This window comes from Hyaena hyaena, unplaced genomic scaffold (genome assembly GCF_003009895.1).
Source record: "Hyaena hyaena isolate Hyena2069 unplaced genomic scaffold, ASM300989v1 scaffold_13, whole genome shotgun sequence".
NCBI lineage: Eukaryota > Metazoa > Chordata > Mammalia > Carnivora > Hyaenidae > Hyaena > Hyaena hyaena.
Window position 1 is genome coordinate 7,038,637 of NW_024080645.1, and position 6,707 is coordinate 7,045,343.

The 6,707-nt window shown below is 47.0% G+C and overlaps 1 non-coding gene across 1 annotated transcript; it reads right to left on the reverse strand.

The window, feature by feature from the left end:
• Positions 1 to 6,184: 6,184 nt before the first annotated feature.
• On the reverse strand, positions 6,185 to 6,257 carry TRNAK-CUU. Its single transcript has one exon. It is a non-coding gene; the product is annotated as a tRNA-Lys (tRNA).
• Positions 6,258 to 6,707: the final 450 nt, after the last annotated feature.

Genomic DNA, 6,707 nt, shown 5'->3' on the forward strand with positions numbered 1-6,707 from the left:
GGGCGGTGGCTAACGAGGTGGGAGGGGGCCTGAGGGAACTCGGGGTGCCGGATGTGTTCTGTATCCTTGGTGTGGTTAGAGGTGTTTACAGAGCACGGATTCGTCTCGCTGTACAGTTAGGACGAATGCATTTTACCCTCCCCACTGCAGAGCCTAATAAAAATGCGGTTACAAGTCACTTTCTTTCAGACATTGTGAACTTTTCAAACGTAAAGAACTAGAAAGAATAATACATTACATATCATTCCTGATTTCCTCATTAGGTACTTCCAAAATAGAAAGGCATTCTCTCACATGCCACAGTCCCGTTATCACACACAGCACAATTAACGGTGATTCCCTAAAATCATGTAATTCCCACTCCACATTTCCTCACTCGTTCCTAAAATGTTTTTATATTTGTATACTTTTTGCTTGTTTTGTCAAAGCAGAATGCATTAAATGACATTTTGCCTTTGGTTGCTACATCTCTTAAATCTTTTATTTATTTATTTTTTAGATTTTTTTTTTTGAGAGGGCACAAATGAATGAGGGGCAGAGAGAGAGAGAGAGAGAGGGAGAGAGACAGAAAATCCCATGAGGGGCGGAGAGAGAGAAAGAGAACCACAGGTCGAGCTCACCCAACATGGGGCTTGAACTCACCAACTGTGAGATGACCTGAGCCAAAGTCAGATGCTTAACAACTGAACCCCCCAGATGCACTTAAATCTTTTTTTAAATGCATTTGTATCTTATTTTTATTATTATTATTATTTAGTGAGAAAGAGACTACAAATGGGGGAGAGGGGCAGAGGGGGGGAGAGAGAGAGAGAGAGAGAGAGAGAGAGAGAGAGAATTTTAGGCAGGCTCCACGCTCAACTTGGGCCTTGACACGGAACTCGATCCTATGACCCTGGGATCATGAACTGAGCCAAAATCAAGACTCTTGAATTTGGGTCAGATCTTGATTTTGCTGTTTGTGAGATTGAGCCCTGGGTTGGACTCTGTGCTGACAGCGTGGAGTCTGGTTGGGATTCTCCCTCCCTCTTTCTCTGCCCCTACTCTGCTTGTGCTTTCTCTCTCAACATAAATAAATATTTTTTAAAATTTTTTAATGTTTTATTTATTTCTGAGAGAGAGAGAGACAGCGAGAACAGGGGAGGGTCAGAGAGAGAGGGAGACACAGAATCTGAAGCAGCTCCAGGCTCTGAGCTGTCGGCACAGAGCCCGACGCGGGGCTTGAACCCACAAATCGTGAGATCATGACCTGAGCCAAAGTCGGACACTTAACTGACTGAGCCACCCAGGCGCCCCAATAAATATTTTTTTAAAATCTTTTTTAAAATCAAGGCCAGAAGTTCTTTTCTTAAATATTTATTTACTTTTGAGAGAAAAAGAGACACAGAGTACAAAAGGGGGAGGGGTAGAGAGAGAGAGAGAGACACAGAATCTAAAGCAGGCTCCTGGCTCTGAGCTATCAGCACAGAGCCTGGCGTGGGGCTTGAACCCACAAATTGAGAGATCTTGACCTGAACCGAAATCAGAGGCTCAACCGACTGAGCCACCCAGGTGCCCCAGCCAGAAGTTCTTAAGGCAGGAATCTATGGATATAATTCAAAGGTCCATGAACTTGGATAGGTAAAAAATTACATCTTTACTTTCATCACATTCAAAATGAAAGTTAGCATTTCCTTTCACTGTAAATGAAGGAAACAAACTACAGCAATAGCGCCCGTGGCTTTGCCACAATATAAATTAGAGTCTCATGTCACCTGCAGCGCTCATATGTATCTCAAAGCTATCATTTACATCCAGCGTTATTCAACATTATTTTGAAATTACTGTACTTACCAGACCTGCTGCTACATTGTTAGATTAGAAATGAAGCACGTACATTACCATATCATATTTTAAGATATTTTGATAACTATTTCAATATAATTGTTCTCCTTTATCATCCTATGTGGTTTTGTTTCGTACATTTAACATCACTCTGAAAAGAGCTCACTGACCCCACTAGGCTGCCGCAGGGTCGGGGGAGCCCTTGGCGCAGACAGTCCACCCCTACACGTGCCTTATTATCAGTGGCATTAGTGTGTGTTCATGACATTTGCTTTCTGAAGAGCCTGGGCCTTTTCGAATGTCCGGCATCTGGATTTGCCAGATTGTTCACTCACGGTGTTCCTTAACTCACTTCTCTGTAAACTTTCTATAAGCTTAAAGTCAGGGCAAAAGCCTTGATTAGATCTAACTCGGGGGTTTCTCACAAGAATATCTCATAGGTGACGCCGTGCACTTCCCAGCTGTGTCACGTCAGGACACATGAGGCGTCCGGCTGTCTCATCAGTGATGCTCAATGTGATCATGGGGCTAAGGAGGTTAAGACAATTTTGTTTATGCATGATCAAATAGTACTTATGTATGGAGATTAAAAATCACGTACAAAAGCAGGGGGGAGTACGTGAGCCAGGGTGCAGCCCGCACGCAGCCTCTGCAGGTGCCGACGCGGCAAACTTTGTCTTGTTGGTACCGAGCGTTCCTCCCTCTACCAAAATCCACAACACAAATCCCAGATATCATAACTACCTCCATCGTACACAAGTTAGTATGCATCGCTCGTAGATGAGGGCTCTTTTTAAACACAATACCGTTATTACAATTAAAAATAAATAACTTCTGGGGCTCCTGGGGGGCTCAGTTGGTTAGCGTCTGACTCTTGATTTCACCTCAGGTCACGATCTCACGGTTCGTGAGTTCGAGCCCCACATCGGGCTCTGTGCTGACAGCGTGGAACCCGCTTGGGATTCCCTCTCCCTCTCTGTCTGCCCCTCCCCCTGCTCTCTCTCAAAAATGAATAATAAAATATTTAAATAAATAAATAAACAAATAACTTCTGGGCGCCTGGGTGGCTCAGTTGGTCAGGCATCTGACTCTTGATTTTGTCTCAGGTCATGATCCTGGGGTTCTGATCAAGCCCCACATCAGGCTCATGCTGAGTATGGAGCCTGAGTAGGATTCTCTCTCTCTCTCTGCCCCCTCCCTCACTTGCACTCCCTCTCTTTCTCTAAAATAAAATTTATAAATAAATAAGTAAATAAATAACTTCTTTTTTTTTAATGTTTTACTTATTTCTAGGAGAGAGAGAGAGACAGCATGAGCAGGGGAGGGTCAGAGAGAGAGGGAACCACAGACTCTGAAACAGGGTCCAAGCTCCAAGCTGGCAGTCAGCACAGAGCCTGATGCGGGGCTCGAACCCACGAACTGCGAGATCATGACCTAAGTGAAAGTCGGACGCTTAACCGACTAAGCCACCCAGGCGCCCCGTAAATAAATAACTTCTTAATATCGTCAAGTATCCAGTCAGTGTTCAGACTCTCCAGATGCTGTCGTGCCTGTGCTTTTATACTTGGTTGGTTCATATCAGGATCCAAACATTGTTCACACATTTCTCTGGATTCCTTTTGATTGAGTTATCTGTCTCTTTTTCTTGTCCTTTACTTGTTTTTTTTTTTTAATGTTTACTTAATTTTGAGACAGAGTGCAAGCAGGGGAGAGGCAGAGAGAGAGGGAGACACAGTATCTGAAACAGACTCCAGGCTCTAAGCCGTCAGCACAGAGCCCGACGCGGGGCTCGAACCGATGAGCCGTGAGATCTTGACCTGAGCCGACATCAGAGGCTTAACCGACTGAGCCACTCAGGCGCCCCTCTTGTCCTTAACTTGTTAAAGAAACTGAACCACAGAGAATTAGCAAGCTTTCTTAAAATAGGTCATTTATAGAATAATTGAGGATAGCCTTCAAATATGAGCTCCATGAGAGAGTAAAGTGTGTTTGATTTGATGTATCTTTGAATACATTATTTTAGTATAATGAGTCATAAATCATTAGTCAACATAATCAACCACCAGCAAAAAGAAGAAAATAGCCCTCAACATGAAGCTCAGCTTTAAGTGTTAGTTGTCAAGGGGCTGTGACCCTAACTCGCCGGAGCCGAACGCAGGTCCGCACCCAATCAAACTGCTGCTTTTCCCAACACTTTTGAAAGGAAATGAGATCAACTGAAATGAAATGAAATGGATAGCAATTAATACCAGGCATTAAAAAAATATATATTTTTAAATCAAAATCACCTCCCAACAGAACACGGATTCTATTAGTGTCCTGGGGTCACCGAAACAGGTGCCGGAGAGCAGGTGGCTTTAACGACAGACAGTTGCTGTCTCCCAGTCCGGAGGCCAGAGGTCTGAGACCCTGGTGCTCGGTCCTCCTGAGGCTGGGGGCCGGAGCCTGCTTTGTGACTCTGCAGCTCTGGTGCTTTGCTGGTAACGCTCAGGGCCCCTGGCTGGTGAAAGCACCGCTCCGCTCACCACGCGTCTTCACGCGGCCTTCGCCCTTGTGTCCAAATGTGCATTTCTGGGTGTGCGTCCGTATCCCCATTCTGCTTTTTATAAAGACACCAGTTACACAGGGGTAAGAGCCCATTCTGCTGTAGTTCGTCCTCATTTTGACTATTACATTTACAAAAACCTTATTTCTTTTTTTAAAAATATTTTTATTTATTTCTAGGAGAGAGAGAGAGAGACAGCGTGAGCAGGGGAGGGTCAGAGAGAGAGGGAGACACAGGCTCTGAAACAGGCTCCAGGCTCTGAGCTGGCAGTCAGCACAGAGCCCGACACGGGGCTTGAACCCACGAACTGCAAGATCATGACCTAAGCGAAAGTCAGACGCTTAACCGACTGAGCCACCCAGGCACCCCTACAAAAACCCTATTTCTAAATAAGGCCACATTCTGGGGTATGAGAGTTAGTGCCTCAACGCATGCATGTTATGGGAACACAATTCACCCCATAACACCAATGTCCAATTTAAAATGGATGCATGATGGGGGCCCCTGGGTGGCTCAGCCGGTTGAACATCTGACTTCAACTCAGGTCATGACCTCACACTTCACGGGTGTGAGCCCCATGTTAGGGCTCTGTGCTGACAGCTCAGAGCCTGGGGCCTGCTTCAGATTCTGTGTCTCCCTCTCTCTGGCCCTCACTGGCTCACACTCTGTCTCTCTCTGTGTGTGTCTCTCTCTCTCAAAAAGGAATAAAACATTGGGAAAAAAATCTTTAAACAGATGCATGATGAAGACTTCTGGGGGAAAGAGTGCACTTAGCATAGTGACCACTGAGCAGTGTACACAATTATTGAATCACTGCATTGTATACCTGAAACTAACATAACACTATGTTAACTATCCAGGAACTAAAAATTAAAAATCAATCACTCAATCAATGGACGAATGACATCTTCACTGACTTCTTGTCAATTCACCAGTTTGCCTTTTCTCCAACAGGTTTTTGCCTTTTGAAAAATTCTACGTCACCTCCCATCACCTAGAGATTTTTTAACTCCTGTAGTGATAGAGGCATTTAGGGATCTTCATTTCTGATGCTGAAATTTTCTGTGCCTTCCTTCAGAAGTCTGAAGTTGTATCCTGAATTAATAAGGGCATCTGGTAGCTGTGGCGAATGTCTGGAAATCCCTGCGAACCATGGAAAGGATTTCAGATAAGGAAAACATATGCAGCGGTCAACATAAAGGCCAAGTTATGCCCCTAAGAAATTGGGTTTTTTTTTTTTTTTAGGAAAGAATTGGGTTTTTTTTCCTATGCAGGAAAAAAAAAAAGAAAAAAATCCAAAACCAAACCAAACAAAAAGACTCTTTGCTTGCTTTTGAAATACATTTTGAGATTCCCAAATGGAGGATGGAAAATAGCAGCGAGTAGCTGATCCCCCAAGGGGACCCGTAAGCACTCGCCCTTCCCACAGGCAAAAAGCGAGTGGATTCACTACAAGGGATTTAAGGGCAGGAAATTAATATGCATAATAAAGCCCGTGACTCACCGCTGATCTCCAAACTAATCAATACCGCACAGCATTCAATTAAATGTTAATCATTAATCAAGTCCCGCACTTCCGCTACTGTCTCCTCGGCCGCCCCGGCCGAGCCCCCGGCCTCCGCAGGGGGCGGTGTGGACCCGCATTCCCTGCACGTTGGAACGGTCACCCGCGCACTGAGACGAAATGGTTCCCCAGCCTCACGGCTCCCGAACGGTTTCCCACGCCGCGCACGTTTGAAAACGGGAAGCTGCGGGGCGCCCCGGGGGGGGCAAGGCTGAGGAGACCCCCGGGCTCCACCGGGAAGGCAAAATCACAGCCGCCCAACGTGGGGCTCGAACCCACGACCCTGGGATTAAGAGTCCCATGCTCTACCGACTGAGCTAGCCGGGCTGACGGAAGCAGCCGCTTTTCCAAAACCCTTAAGAGGAATAAGCTTATTTTACCCTGTTCCGAGACCTGGTTTCTTTATTTTTTCTTCTTCTTCTCCCCCCCCCCCCCCCCCCCCGCACACTTTTTGGAGTAAAGTTTTCAAGGCTCTCAGCATTGCAGTTCATCTCTGATTCTGCGCACGCATTTTATTGTCCAATAAATGGGGACACGGCCCTCTAGCGGTCGGCGGGGAGGCGGCGACCCCTAACTCGGGCGGGGGCGCCGGAGCAGGCGTGGGGGCGCGGAACGCGGAGGTGCGGGGGGGGCCCCCGGGCGGGCGGGGCCCCGGTGCGGGGAGGGGGGCGGCGCGGACACGTGCTGGCGGGGAGAACCCCGGGCGGGCGGGGCCCCCGGTGCGGGGACCCGGGCGGCGCGGACACGTGCGGGGACCCCCGCACGAAGCAGGCTCCC